The 14,992-nt window shown below is 40.3% G+C and overlaps 2 non-coding genes across 2 annotated transcripts; one reads left to right on the top strand and one right to left on the bottom strand.

Annotated features, from left to right (window-relative positions):
- Positions 1-2,769: 2,769 nt before the first annotated feature.
- LOC146401679 (U6 spliceosomal RNA) lies at positions 2,770-2,876 on the top strand. The gene has a single exon (XR_014811622.1). It is a non-coding gene; the product is annotated as a U6 spliceosomal RNA (small nuclear RNA).
- Positions 2,877-3,979: 1,103 nt separating this feature from the next.
- LOC146401678 (U6 spliceosomal RNA) lies at positions 3,980-4,086 on the bottom strand. Its single transcript, XR_014811610.1, has one exon. It is a non-coding gene; the product is annotated as a U6 spliceosomal RNA (small nuclear RNA).
- Between the last annotated feature and the right edge of the window lie 10,906 nt (positions 4,087-14,992).

Here is a 14,992-nt window from a genome sequence, read left to right as displayed (position 1 = left end):
GCATATGGAGGTTTCCAGGCTAGGGGTCCAATCTGGCTACGCCAGAGCCACAGCAACGCTGGATCCGAGCTGTATCTGTGACCTACACCACAGCTCACGGCAAGGCCAGATCCTTAACCCACTGACCAAGGCCAGGGATCAAACCTTCAACCTTATGTTTCCTAGTCGGATTCGTTAACCACTGAGCCACGATGTGAACTCCTCCTGTGTCCTGATTTTTAAAATGCTAAAATATCAAAAAAGTATGTTCCAGTATCTATATAATTTGGTAGAAAACAAAGGTTCAGTTTTTTCAGAACGTACTTATGTGAACTGGCATTCTCTGGATTAGTGAATATACAGAAACAAATTAGGTATAGAGCTGAACATGAGACTTCATCTGTCCATTATCAAATCCAACACTGGTGATTTAGTTTAAAACAAACACATCATCTACTGCAATAAATTTACATTAATTTGAATTGTATTGATTTGTAGTTGTGTATTTAACTTGTAAATCTGCTTTGGTTTTAGAGTTATAACAGCTGTAAGTATAAGGAGTTTATAGCCAGTTTTATGTTTGTACATATTTAAATAACAATATAATAGAAGTAATTTCAGCAATACTGGAAACCTAAAGAGAACTTATTGCTTTAAAGGGAGTCATACATAAATCACTTGTGAGAAATTCTGCTCTAATTCTCTAACAGCACATTGTTCAAAAGTGCCAGGACTCTAAAATCAGGCTCTTTTTTTGGTATTTCTGCACACATCTGATAACTTAAAGCCATTATAAAGATATTTTGCCCAAAGGATTTGATCTTTTAGTCAATGTTCATTTTTTTTTTCAGTCTTTGGTAAACATTTTTCCTGTTTTCAGAGTATAACACGCTTAAATATGGTCATCCAGAAGTGTAGCCTGACTAAAGGAACTTACAACTGATATAGATATCAAATTTATGACCTTGGAACTCTGACCATCCTTCCAACTATAACTTCCTATACTATGTATCCTTTTACAAACTGTCTGGCTGTAAGATTTCTAAAGAGAGTAAGAACATGAAAGGGATTGATATATCTCAAATCATAAAGTTGAACATCAATTTACCATTTCTCAATAGCTTTGAAGTCAGAAATGCTTATTGGAAAGACAGGCCATTAGAAGAAAGACATGGAAGCATATTTTATTTGTAATTGGGCAATTTAACTCAATAGGCTGTCATTTTTGCCTCATTTTGGGTGGGGCTAAAAACGGTGTATTTTATTACTTTTCAGAAGCTGTTAAAGAAAGGAATTATAACAACAGAGAAAGGTAGGTTTAGCAATAATCCCTGTAGGCTTTCTGTTCCTTTCGCTATTTTTGTCTCAGCAATACCAGAAACTCATATGGGTTCATCCTATTTTCTTTTACTGCATCACAAAATTGGATACTAATTTTAAAACTTCTCAAAGTTACCGATCCTTCACAGCTTTTTACTTCAAAATATTGTGTCGTGGAAAGGGAAGGACAACCACAGGAAGGAAAAAAAGAAGCAAAACTTCACTTATTTTATAAATATGCCATATTCCTTGTTAAGGATGCCACTTTAACACAACGCAGGGAAACCTATGCCCTACACTTTACTTCAGTATATGGAGGCTTTTACCTTTAGCCCTCAGTTCACAACGTGTAAGACTTGAGCAGTATGGTTTTTGCTGTAGTTAAAATCAGACTCTGTAACGCAAACATTCCAGTATTTTTAAAAAGTTTTATTGAAGTATAGTTAATTTACAAGGCTGTGAACATTCCAGTATTTCTTGCACTTAGATCTGTTCTGCATGTTTGTATCATAACAGGGCTAGGGTTAGGGTGTGGAGAAATATAGGAAAATACAAGAATGATTCTCCAGTTCAGATCTAATAGCTTAATTCTTCGGATCCATCACTCAAACCAAATACGTGCGCTTTAACGTGTTCTTCAATGTTCCAGTAGGTTGGAGGCCAGGTTCTAAGGTGACACCTGTGAAAGGGCGTGACCAGCCACCCTGGCTCCGCCCCACCATCCCACTGACGATTGCGCGGAAGGACTCAGGTCCGAAACACTCGTGTTCTGGTGGAGCCTGGGGTATCCTAGAGTGTGGTGTTGACCGTCAGATCTGAGTGGTCAAGTCGTTGGAGGAAATCTCCTGGAAGGCTGGACACTGGGCTCACTTCAATAAAGTCTTTGGAAATTGTACAAGGCTCCCATGTCACAGGTGATATATCAGCGACACGTTCCACATTTTTCTAGGAGGATCCGAGTCCGATTCAGAACCCTAGTGACCCAACGTCCTGGTGGCCCAGTGGGCCAACCGATTCCCATACACTTAGAGAGATGCCACTTGTTCCAGGCAGGCCGCCAAGACCGCACCACTGCCGCCTCGCCGACAGACAGCTCGCGCTCCGCTCGCTCGCCCGATCCTCGAGGGCGCAGAGCCCAGAGCCGTCAGCCGCGCTCGCCGCACCCAGCATGCTCCGCGGACCGAGCGCCTCAGCAGGAGGACCCACCGCCCGCACCTAGAGCCCCGGACGCGGCCCTTTACCCAAGGTGCCTCGGGCGCTCATTTGCATGGCCCACAGACATGTGAAGCCGACAGATCGCCGCGGTCTAGCGATCGTGGCACCAAACGTGCGAGCTTCGTGAGTGGGTCCGCGACGTCAAATATCTCTAAATGTCCCGCGGTCGCCGGGAAGAGGCGCAGCTTGGTCACCGTAAGTGTGATAGCAGAGATATCGCCGTGCCTTATATAGCCTGTGGACAGAGGCTGAATCGTGCTCGCTTCGGCAGCACATATACTAAAATTGGAACGATACAGAGAAGATTAGCATGGCCCCTGCGCAAGGATGACACGCAAATTCGTGAAGCGTTCCATATTTTGCGCCCTGCCCCCTTTGCTGGGGAGAGGTGGGGTTTTGAGATTAGTTTAAGAGACCTGCTCTCCTTTTGCGCCTTGAGGACTCTGGCGAGACTCTTCCACCGCAGTCTAGCTCGACTGCTACCCTGGCATTTCCATGGCCCACCGGTCATGTTTCTATAAGTTACTTGGGTAATCGTAGTGTCTGTAGTCGAATGCTTGTTTTCATTGGTTAAAAAAATCTGCTTTTGGTTTGGGTAATGAACTTTCAAATTTCCTGTGACGGAATCCACCCGATTTAGGTAAAGAGGCATTTTGAGTGCCCCTTAGAAGCCAAATAAGAACAGGCCCACAAGATCTGTCTCAGACTACGGAAAGCAGATACGAATGAGCTTGCTGCGTCAGTTTTTAACTGAATCTGGAGCTCTAGGATCCACATGCACTGGCCAGCGTTGATCTGATCCGATAACAGTCGCTGCTTTGGTCCAGCTCACAATCTGAGCGAGAATTTACGCACTCTAGTCCAACACGACCAAGGAATGTAACAAAGTAGGTCCCAGAAATGTGCGCTAATGTTCTTTACTTCCTTTAGCAGGATTCAGTAACTTAGCGATAATTCAGTAATTTAATAATTTAGAAATGATTTGTTGAGGACTCATCCAGTAATTCATGTCAGGCAGTCTTGAACAAGAGGCGAACCCACTTGGGTCTCTTGCTTTTGTATGGTTGGAGGAGATAAGACCATGAATAAGTCGATTTCAGAACTTTTAAGTTCTATGAAAGGGATGCAAGTTGATATTTCCCTCATTTCCGAGATGTGAAAAGAAGGCATATTTGGACATAAATTTCCATGTGCAACTCAGCTTCATTCTCATTTAATAAATTGCCTCATATGAATATTTTTATAGTGAAAATAAATCACAATTTCAGTATTGAGTGCCAGACGTTTTGCTTTTGACTCACGGTGTTTCCTTTGGACATTAATTTCCAGATGTAACTCAGCTTCATTCTCATTTCATAGATTGCATTATACGAACACTTTTATACTGAAAATAAATCACAATTTCAGGACTGAGTGCCAGACGTGCTTTTGGAGCTTTCAAAAGGCTAAGGCTGTTTAGACCGCGCAAAATATGGAACGCTTCACGAATTTGCGTGTCATCCTTGCGCAGGGGCCATGCTAATCTTCTCTGTATCGTTCCAATTTTAGTATATGTGCTGCCGAAGCGAGCACGATTCAGCCTCTGTCCACAGGCTATATAAGGCACGGCGATATCTCTGCTATCACACTTACGGTGACCAAGCTGCGCCTCTTCCCGGCGACCGCGGGACATTTAGAGATATTTGACGTCGCGGACCCACTCACGAAGCTCGCACGTTTGGTGCCACGATCGCTAGACCGCGGCGATCTGTCGGCTTCACATGTCTGTGGGCCATGCAAATGAGCGCCCGAGGCACCTTGGGTAAAGGGCCGCGTCCGGGGCTCTAGGTGCGGGCGGTGGGTCCTCCTGCTGAGGCGCTCGGTCCGCGGAGCATGCTGGGTGCGGCGAGCGCGGCTGACGGCTCTGGGCTCTGCGCCCTCGAGGATCGGGCGAGCGAGCGGAGCGCGAGCTGTCTGTCGGCGAGGCGGCAGCGGTATAAAGCGGGCCGCCTCACTCACTTCGTTTCTCACTTAAACTTCCTTTGATGAGAATTTGGGGGAAAAAAAAGTAATCACCCAGCCATTACACATCTAGAAAAGTTAAGGTAATTCTTGAATATTCCATAATATGCACTCTGTGGGTTCTGTAAGGCTCTGTAAGGTTTGCGGAGGGAGGAACTGCATACAGCCAAGTAAGTAAAGCAAGAGAGGCTTCTGAAACGTATGGGCTGAGCTCAGGATGGCCTCAGCAGCGACCGTGAGGCTTTCGGCTTATAAAGGCCTGGTGGCAGGAAGAAGGGGCGGGGATGTGGCAAAGGACTTTATTTCAGACTTGACTTAGTTGAAGTCAAATGAGTGAATGCAACCATTCTGTCAAGGACAGGGATTGACGTTAGCAGGAAATAAGTCATCCCTGGTCAGCCGCTTTTCTTTCGTTCTTGTCCAGTGTTGCTCAATCGCAAGAGTCACATCTGCCAACACCCTAGGAACCTATCACGTTCAAATTTCCTTGATTGTTTGAAAGATGCCTTTTATTGTTGGTTTGTTATAGAGATCTAGACTGGTTTGTGTCTTCACTGCTATGAGGCTCTTAGAAAGCCACTTAATGGAGGTCTCTAAACCCCACCTCCCTCACAGTCAAGGTTCTGTCTTTCCACATTGTATTTGGTTGCTGAGCCTCTTAAGTCTCAATTCCCTTAACGCCTCCCTCCCCACCCTCTTTCTCTTTATGCTATTGATTTATTGGGGAAACCAGATATTTGCACCGGGGAACGTCACGATTCTTGCTTTTGGCTCATTTATGACTGATGATCTCGTTTCTCTATCCACCATGTTTCTTGAAAATTTATAGTTAAATGTAAAGTATAATTAGACCCTTCTCAATTTTTTTTATTTTTGGTTAAGGCGTATACTTTCTATGGCATCTCAATGCAGGTAATATCTGGCTGAACCAGTGGGTTCAGGCGAGGTCAGCAGCCTGACCCCTCCATTATAAAGTTTCCCTGTACATCTTTCACTTAGTGATTTTAGAATATACTGATGGATCTTTTGGCCAGGTAGAGGGTCTGGGTCTCTGTTTGTTGGTTTGTTTTTAACCCTTGGATCATGGAGCTTTAAGGATGTAAACCCAAGGCCCTTGGTGTCCAAGTTCTGTACCCCAAGGAAGAAAATTGAGAGAGAAACACCAGAAAAAGAAATGAAGGAAGACTGTCTGATTTCCTTTGAGTTTCTGGATCATTCAATCCTTTCCATAGTTTAGTTACATGAGCTAACAAATTCCCTTTCTTAGGCTAGATTGGAGCCCAGTTTCTGTGTCCTCACTAGTATGAGGCTGTTATGGAGCCACTTAATTGGTCTCTAGGCCTCACCTCCCTCACTCATTAGGCTCTCCTTTAGCTATACTTTTTTTTTTTTTTTTTTTAATGTATAATCAGTTGGATAAGAAAAATAGCTCCACCCACCCTCATCACTATTGAATTCAGCCTGTTTCTTTTCTGGATATTTTCTGAAAGGCTGTACATTTATTGAAACCCTTATCCAGGAGGACAATTGCCAGAAGTATTTAACATTTTGGATTTCCTTATTCTGTTCTCTCCTTTCTGTTACACGGTTGTTTTTTTTTTGTTTTTTTTCTTTCTCCCGAGTCTCTATGTTCCCTTAGATTTTTCTTCCTGTTTCTTTTTTCCTGGTCCTGGCTCCCTGAGTACATTTACCCAGTTCACCTTATACCTTTGTAATTACTCTCATGTTTTCACTCCACACATTTGCAGCATTGAAACACTGTTGGCTTCTGCCAAACTAGAAAATATTTAAGGTCTCATATTTAGATTTTGATGAAACCAATTCTTGCTCTTATCAACAGTTAAGTGAGATTAAGTCTCCAATCACTTTTTTAGGGGGCGATGTACTTTAACACATTTTTTGCAAGTTGTATAGCAAAGTTTTGAGGTTGGTGGCTTTTTAGATAATCTTTTGTATCTTAAGATTTCAGGAGTCTCAGTAGGCATTTTTAACAACTTGACTTTAGGAAAGTTTGATTTAAAGGATTTTTCTCGGCTAATTGATTTTTTAACAACAAAAAACTGAGTTTTAGAGTTTTTTGGTTTTGCTTTTGTTTTTTTAATTTCACCGTCACACCTGTGGCATATGGAAATTCCCTGGTTCAAGCCACAGCTGCAGCAATACTGAATCCTTTAACCCACTGTTCCAGCTGGGGGATCAAACTGGCACCTCCTCAGTGATCTGAGCTGCTGCAGTCAGATTCTTAACTCACTGTGTCACAGAAGGAACTCTGAGTTTTAGTTTTATGTTCTGGAATGTTTGGACTCTATTACCAATAAATGTCATAATAATTGTAACTACTTTCATTACCAGTGGAATAAAACAATCACCTGTGTTTTCATAGTGCTATCTAAAACTATGGTGCCTCTTACAATCAGTGACGTTTTAGACCAAAAAAGGTGGAAAATCCCATTTCTCAGAAAAGGAAACTTAGGCTAAGTGTGTAGTGATTTCCCCAGGCAGTAGTGGTACCGGTCCTATCATCTTCTGAGACCAAATTCATTTCTCTTTCCACTGTACCACTTAGAGTATTACTAGGTCATACACTTTGCAGTACCTTAGAAAAGAATAAAGATTTCAAGCCTGTCACTTTACAACCACATTTCTTGAGTTCTGCTCATTTTACTGCAACAAAAGGATAGCACACACTGATAGTGGAAAATCTACTGTGTTCTTATTCTTTTTATTCACAGAAAGGGAACAAAGTGCTATGACACAACTGGAACAAGCAAAACCCACAAGTTATTTCCTAAATATTTAGGCATTTTGCTCTAATTAAAAAGAAACTCAACCCAAATCCTCATATCCTCTTGAGCAGGATATGAGTCAGAACCACAGTATCAATGACCACCTTTACATGGTGTGAAGTTGGTGAACTTCAGCTGGCAAATAGAAGTTATCAACCTGGACTGCAGTTTGTAATTACCATGAGAGCTTTTTAAAATATCAGTGCCAAGGAGTTCCTGTAGTGATGTAGTGGAAACAAATCAGATTAGGGACTGTGAGGTTGCTGGTTCGATCCCTGGCCTCGCTCAGCAGGTTAAGGATCCTTTGTTGCCCAGAGCTGTGGTGTAAGTCATAGACATGGCTGGGCTCTGGTGCAGGCCAATGGCTACAGCTCCCATTAGACCTCTAGCCTGGGGACCTCCATATGCCACGGGTGTTGCCCTAAAAAGACAAAAGACAATAAATAAAAATATCAGTGCCAGAGCTGTCCCCTGAAGGTTCTAATTTAATTGTTCTCCATTTCTGTCTCTCTCTACTGAAGAAGCTCATCTGAGTTCCCCACCAGCTTCCTTCCTTTGCTGTTCCCTTGCTTTTATGACAATCCCCCTTCCTTCATGTTGCACCCCTTGACTCTACAGGACACCTCTTAACTGTCCCACCTAGGAAGAACTCCAGTGATCTTTCATAATTTACCAGGTCTGTGTTTTATTTCTTCAGGGTTTCTGACTAATCCCACAAACCAAAACATGCTAGAGCAGTGTTTTCCGAACTTGCCTAGGGATAGATTCCCAGAGGACTGGCATGTGCCAAGGCATTCAAAGGATGGTTTGGCATATCTCCCAGGTGACATGTTTGTATTTTAAATGGTACTTTTAGTGAAATGAGAAAGTCACTATGGCAAAGCTGATGTGAGATATTTTTGCGCATTGAGCCCTGTCACAGCAACCAGTTCCTTTGATTTGTAGCAGATAACCTCATGTTCTCATGTTTTATTTTACTAGGAGGGGGTGCTGACGGGGTAGTGGGTGGGGGGATGGAAAGTGAGACTTAGAGATGAGTTTCCTTAACTTCTTGCCCTTACTATAGATTTACTTACATTCACATACATCCCTGTTTCCTTTCTTCTGTTTTCATGGAAGAGGTATCTCTTGTCTGGGAAAAACTCAGGTGGACAACTGCATTATCTAGATTCTAGACCATCCCCCTGAGGGTTTATCTGATCCCAAATCTATGGAAACTATCTTAAAACTCTGTAAATTGTGCATAACTGATAGCAACACAAAATAATTCTTGTTTATAGTATAAAACCTATCCCTATCTCAATTGACTTCTATCACTGTATTTTGCCTCCATTTGCAGGTTCATTTCAGCATTCTTTTACTCCATATAAATTTGTGATTTTTGATTTCTCCTTTGAGCTGTTTACAATATCGATCTTGTTTCTTCATTGATAAATATATCCAACAAAATCTTTAAGACATGTTCATTTTATATCTGTAAGAAAGGCATGGTTTTTACCTTTTCTTTTCTTTTTTTTTTTTAAATGTCTTAACATTTTGGAAGTGTTTTACTGAGATGCCCCCAATGAATTCACCTAACAATAGGTATAATTTTCACTAGACAAGTGCAGCTCATGGGTTGCTTAAAGTCAAGACATCTTTTTCTTGGCTCTTAAAATGACGACAACTTTGTTGGGACTCTCTGTTTTTCTAATTTTAATATTGTTCTCTACTAATTTTTGATTTGTCTTTGTTTTGTTTACAGCAGTGCCGTTGCCCACTCTTGGTAGCAGTGGTTGGAAATTTGCTTTATGTCTGACCACCTGGGGAGCTCTGTGAATGGATTAATGATTTGTAGAGATCTTGTCTCTTGGGTGAAAGACAACAGAGAAACTAATTTGTTAATCTTCTTATTTGTTTATTTGGGCTCAAATCAATTAAGAATGTTGTATTCCACCAAGAGAGAGAATAGCTCTTTGATATCTGAACCAGTTAATTTTTTGTGCTTCTGTGTTTACTCTTGACTCATGACTGAAATTTTAGAATTGAAGTTGTAAACTCTGTGTCTCTTTGTCTATATGTCAGAAAGATCTTTATGTCTCGTATGAATATGTAATGTTTTCCTGAATCCAGATGGTATTGATAAATTAGATTATAAGATTTCCCAAGTTAAAGAAGCCCTGTTCTGATTGTCTTATAGGTACTTATATAAATATAATATTCTTGTAATTCTCAGAAAATAAGGAAATGGAACTTTTAAGATTTAAAGTATGCTAGATTTAAAAAGTATTTTAAAAGAGACCAGCTCAGAAATATTTTACGAATTCAAGGTCACATAATTTAGGTAAATCCTTTGCAAAATAGACTTATTTTTTGGTAAGATCCTGAGGCAGTGCATCAGGATGGGCTTCAGAACACAAGTGATCAGACATTTCTTTAACAGAAAGAAGATCAGGCTCCTCTCCTGACAGCAGAGCCTGAAGAAGCAGGATGAGAGCAGATGCAGGTGTGCTTTCAGAGGTGTGTGGAGTGGGAGGGTATGGGAGGAATTTAAGCCTGATGGATTCTCTTTTTAAGAATGTAGGAGATGAGGGAGCCTGCTAAGAAAGAAGGAGATGATTTGGGAATAAGGTTTGGGGAGGGTAGCAAAGGCATAGGAAAATATTTCCAAAAATGGAGGCGCCATAACACTGTTGATACCTGGAAGTGATTTTTGTGGAACATAGGCAAAGTTGTTTTTAAAATTTTTATGGTTATGACTTTATTTTAATGCAAACTTTTTTCATTGTAATAGCTTTTTTTTTTTGGTGGTGGCGGCGGGGGGGGGGGAGTTCCTGTCGTGACTCAGTGGTTAACAAATCTGACTAGGAACCATGAGGTTGCAGGTTCTATCCCTGACCTTGATCAGTGGGTTAAGGATCTGGCATTGCCATGAGCTGTGGTGTAGGTCACAGACGCGGCTTGGATCCTGCGTTGCTGTGGCTGTGGTGTAGGCTGGCGGCTACAGCTCCGATTCGACTCCTAGCCTGGGAACCTCCATATGCCGCAGGAGCGGCCCAAGAAATAGCAAAAAGACAAAAAAAATATATGTAGTTATTTTTTTTAAGTGTAATAGGAAAAAACAATTAGCATATCAGACCTAGTATTTTATGGATATTACTTATAAAGGAAAAGTACTATTTAAAAATTAAGTTAATTTGTAGAAAAGGGTTAGCTCAGGTGCTGCTTTGATATGGCCAAAATCACAAAGGTAGTGCTCAGAAATTTGGGGGAATTCCTGATGTGACGCAGTGGGTTAAAGATCTTTGTTGTCGCAGCTGTGGTATAGGTCACAGCTACAGCTCACATTCTATCCCTGTCCCGGAATTTTCATATGCTGCAGGTGTGGCCAAAAAAATATAGATTGGGGAAACTTTAATTTAAATAAGATATCCAATAGGGCACTTGGGAAAAGAGGAGCATTGTGGGTGAAAAACTAGTGAGTGTGCTGAGACCCCAGCCACCTGAAAACACAACTTTTAACAGTGTCTCAGGCCATAATTCTTCATTGAGAAGCCACCATACTTTTGTGGGGGATGTTGCCAGTAACTGGTGAAAAAATAGGATTTGCTAGAATCAGGATAAGCAGCATAAACTGGAGAGTAAAACAGTCTATTCTTTTTTTTACAACACAAATTTATAATCTACAATTCTGGAGGTCATCAGAAGTCTGATGTTGCTCTCACTGGACTAAAATCAAGGTATTGGCATGGCTGATTTCTGGAAATTCTAGGGGAGTATCTTTTTTTCACCTTTTCAACCTCTAGAGATCACCTGCATTTCGTGGCCCGTGGCCCCTTCAATCTTCCAAGCCAGCAATGCCATCTGAGTCCTTCTGCTGCCATCTCTCTGAGTCTTTCCTGCCTCCTTCTTCCCCTATTCCATTCTTAATTCAGCAACACCTGCACGTCTTGTTGGGCTTACTACATGTGAGAGGGGAGGTGTCGACATAATAATTAAAATAGAGCATAACACAGTTGTAAAGGTATGAACTCTACTATGGAAACAGGTTAAGATTGCTATCTGGGAGAGCTGGAGAAGATTCTTTTGAGGAGACATTTCACCAGGTGGGCAAGGTTGATGAGAAGCCAAGGGAAGTTATGTGATAAAAGCTTTGAGGTGTGGAAGGGCATGGCGAGTAGAAGGTGTGTGAGATAATCCAAAAGGCCTTCCTAATTCAGATGAACTCTTACTAGCCTTGATGGGTGAATGCTCTTCTAGTTACTAGAGCACTGTGTTTTTATTCAAATTGTAATACATCTCTTTTAAACTGTGATGAGGGATAAGGCAGGAAGCTCTTATCATTGCTCAGTTTATTTGGAACTCAGTCTAGGCTGTAGATATGGGTCCCAGAATAGAGAACAGAACTTTCCATAAGAGCAGCCAAGTACCAACATGTGGTTGCCTATGTGGAATATTCTAGGGCATGTCCCAGAAAATCAGAGGCCACTGATTAATTAGGAAGGGAAATGAGCAGTTTTGCAGAGGGGCTGCCTCAATGAGGACCATTCACATATTCATTCATTAAATATCTGTGTCTAGTCTCCTGAATGTAGGAAATTCATTTAGTGGTTGACCTAATCCTTTAGTTTCTAGATCTAATGACTCTCAAAACTCATCAGTGGAAGGTGATGATTGTTTTTGTTGACCTGTACAGCCTCCCCCACCTTCTGCACCAGGGGTAGATGGTCAAAGAACCATAATATTTACATCATCAAAAAATTAAGAGCTACAATGAAATGATTCCCAAATTCTTGCTTCCTCAAAAGAATTGCCTTCTCAGAAGGGAAGTGTATGTGAGAGAGTTGTCATTATGATGAAGAGAACATCGAAAGAAATCAAGGGCAAGAGAAAAATTCTTCCAACTTTATTGAATGGAGACCTCCTGAGACTAAAAACAGTACCCATGATGTGGATTTCTCCACTTCCTGTTTTTCAAGAAGTAAGACCAAGACTGCACCTTTTGATCCTGGTGGAATGTGTCAGGAGACTGGTTCAGAATGGAGAGTCTTTTATTTTTTTCCTATTTCTTTTTTTTTTTTTTTTTTTTTTTTTTTTAGGGCCACACTTTACAGAGTTTTAAGATAGTTTCCATAGATTTGGGATCAGATAACCCTGAGGGGGGGTGGTCTAGAATCTATACAATGCAGTTGTCCTTCTGGGCACAAGTTTTTCCCAGACAAGAGACCTAGGTAGCTTAAATCTTGGATTGGTATTAGATTGGTTATTTAATGGAAATCATTGAATACCTAGATCATTTATTATAAGTAAGACTGAATACTAATATATTAGTTATTAAGCATAATTTAAATTTTGTACATCCTAACTTTTTACTTTTATGTACTACCAAGACTATTTTTGGCTCATGTTAATGAATATGTTCATTTCTACCATTTTGAGGAGTTGTGTATGGAATATTAGAGACTGTAGAAAGTTGATTTATGTAAATTCATGAGCTCTGCTAGTCTGATAAATGCTGGCATCTGACAATTCATGTTATCCACCCCTCCAGTTTTCTATGGAAAACAGAAGTTATTTCAGTTAAAAGTTATAATTATTATAAATGGTTGCGACTACACTGAGAAGCAATAGTTTCAGAGAATTATAACTGTGTATGCGCTTCTGTGTTTTGAGAAAAGGACCAGTTTTGTCCTAAAGCAGAGGTATGAAGTTTTTCATAATAGTACCTTACTTTTCTTTTAATCTCTCTGGTATCTATAATGAGGTCTCTCTTTCATTCCTGATGTTGATCATTTGTGTTTTCTCTTATTTTCTTGATCTGTCTGGCTAGAATTTTATCAATTTTATTGTATTTTACCAAAAGCTTTGACCAGTTTTGGTTTCATTTTTTTCCCCAATTGCCTCTTTATTATATGTTGTTAATGTCTATGCTTTATTTCCTTCCTTCTATGTACCTTAGCTTTAATTTACTCTTTGTTCTCTTGTTTCTTGTTGTGTATAGGGGAAATTTGGTTTATTAATTTTAGACCTTTCTTCTTTTCTAAGAAGCATTTAAATTTGCCTCTATGCAATTTTAGCTGTTGTAGCTGTACTTCACAAATTATATTTTCATTTAGTTCAAAATACTTACTTTCCCTTTTATCTTTTTTTTTTTTGGTGACATGGATTATTTAGTGACAGAAAAAACACTTACTTACTTGTAGTTTCCAAATATTTGAGGGATTTTCTAGGTATATTTTTATTCTTTTTCTAATTTATCTCTCTTGAGGTGTGATAACAGTTATTTTAAATTTATAGAGATTTATTTTACAGCTCAGGATATGCTATGCCTAGTGAATGTCCCATGTGTACAGAAAAAGAATATGCAGTTGTTGGCTGGAGTGTTCTAAAAAATGTTAATTGTGCAAGTTAGTTGATAATGTTCAAATCGTGTACATCCTTACTGATTTTTTGTGCTTTTTCCATCACTTATTGAGAGAAGACTGTTGAAATCTCTAGCTATAATTATGGAGTTCTCTATTTGTCCTCTCAGTTCCAACAGTTTTTGTTTCATATGTTTTGAAGCAGATGTTGTTCGGAGTTCCCTTTGTGGCCCAGTAGTTAACGAACCTGACTAGGATCCATGAGGATGTGGGCTCAATCCCTGGCTTTGCTCAGCGGGTTAAAGATCTAGCACTGACATGAGCTGTGGTGTAGGTTGCACAGATGTGGCTCGAATCCAACGTTGCTATGGCCATGGTGTAAGCCAGCAGCTGTAGCTCCAATTCAGCCCCTAGCCTGGGAACTTCCATATGCTACGGATTTGGCCCTAAAAAGCAAAAAAAAAAAAAAAAAAAAAGTTGTTGTTAGATATATATACATTTAGGATTTCTGTGTCCTCTTGAGGAATTGATCTTGGCATCACTATGAAATATCCTTTAACTATCACAGCTATTTCAATTAAGAAAATGGATTTTTGATGATCTATAGAAACATTTAAAATAGAAGCACAATTTGGGTTTTGTGGAAGTCAAATCCCCGTATTCTGCTTCAGTTTTTGCCATGGCAGCTGTGTCCATCACACAATTTATTTGTTTGTTTTTTGTTTTCTCCCACTAGAATAAAATGTCCAAAGAATAAAACCTCATCTATTTTGTTCACTGCTGTATCCCAACAACCTGTCACAAAGTCTAACCTCAGTGAATACTTTCTGAATGAATTAATGTATAAAAAAGCTACAACAGCTATAAGAAAATATTTCCGTCACTCTATCCCATTTACTCCATGGCCTCAGCTCACAAAGGGCCTATTTCAGAAATAACTCCTACATTTTAGTATGCTCTCAGTGCTGCCCTTCAGTACAAGTAGTATCACAAAACTGTGTTGCTTTGGGCTCTCAGGGAGACATTGATGAGATAATTCTATGATTGATTGATTGCTTGATTGATTTTTTTTTTTCCCCTTTGTATCTCAGCCACCTTTGCAGTAGTTGTGATTTAGTCCTGAACTATTCCAGAATGGTGAGTCTGAATGACAGACACTCAGACCCTAGACCCATATTATGTGTCCCCCCATTCATTCCTTCAAGAGGCCATTAAGGCCCTCATGAAAAATGTACTTTTGGGCCAGCCTCCCTCCTTCTAGGGATGTGGCTCTCCATGTACCCTTAGATTGTAGTGTGAGTAGGAATTTGGTTCTTTTTTGCCACGTCTTCTACCTACACCAGAGCTCAC

This window comes from Sus scrofa, chromosome 7 (genome assembly GCF_054392235.1).
Source record: "Sus scrofa isolate SSC_HxYL_T2T_F1_AM1 chromosome 7, Sscrofa_HxYL_maternal_Yorkshire_Landrace_v2.0, whole genome shotgun sequence".
In the NCBI taxonomy this organism is placed as follows: Eukaryota; Metazoa; Chordata; class Mammalia; order Artiodactyla; family Suidae; genus Sus; species Sus scrofa.
Note: the sequence above shows the minus strand (reverse complement) of the source record. Positions and strands in the feature narration are given on the sequence as shown.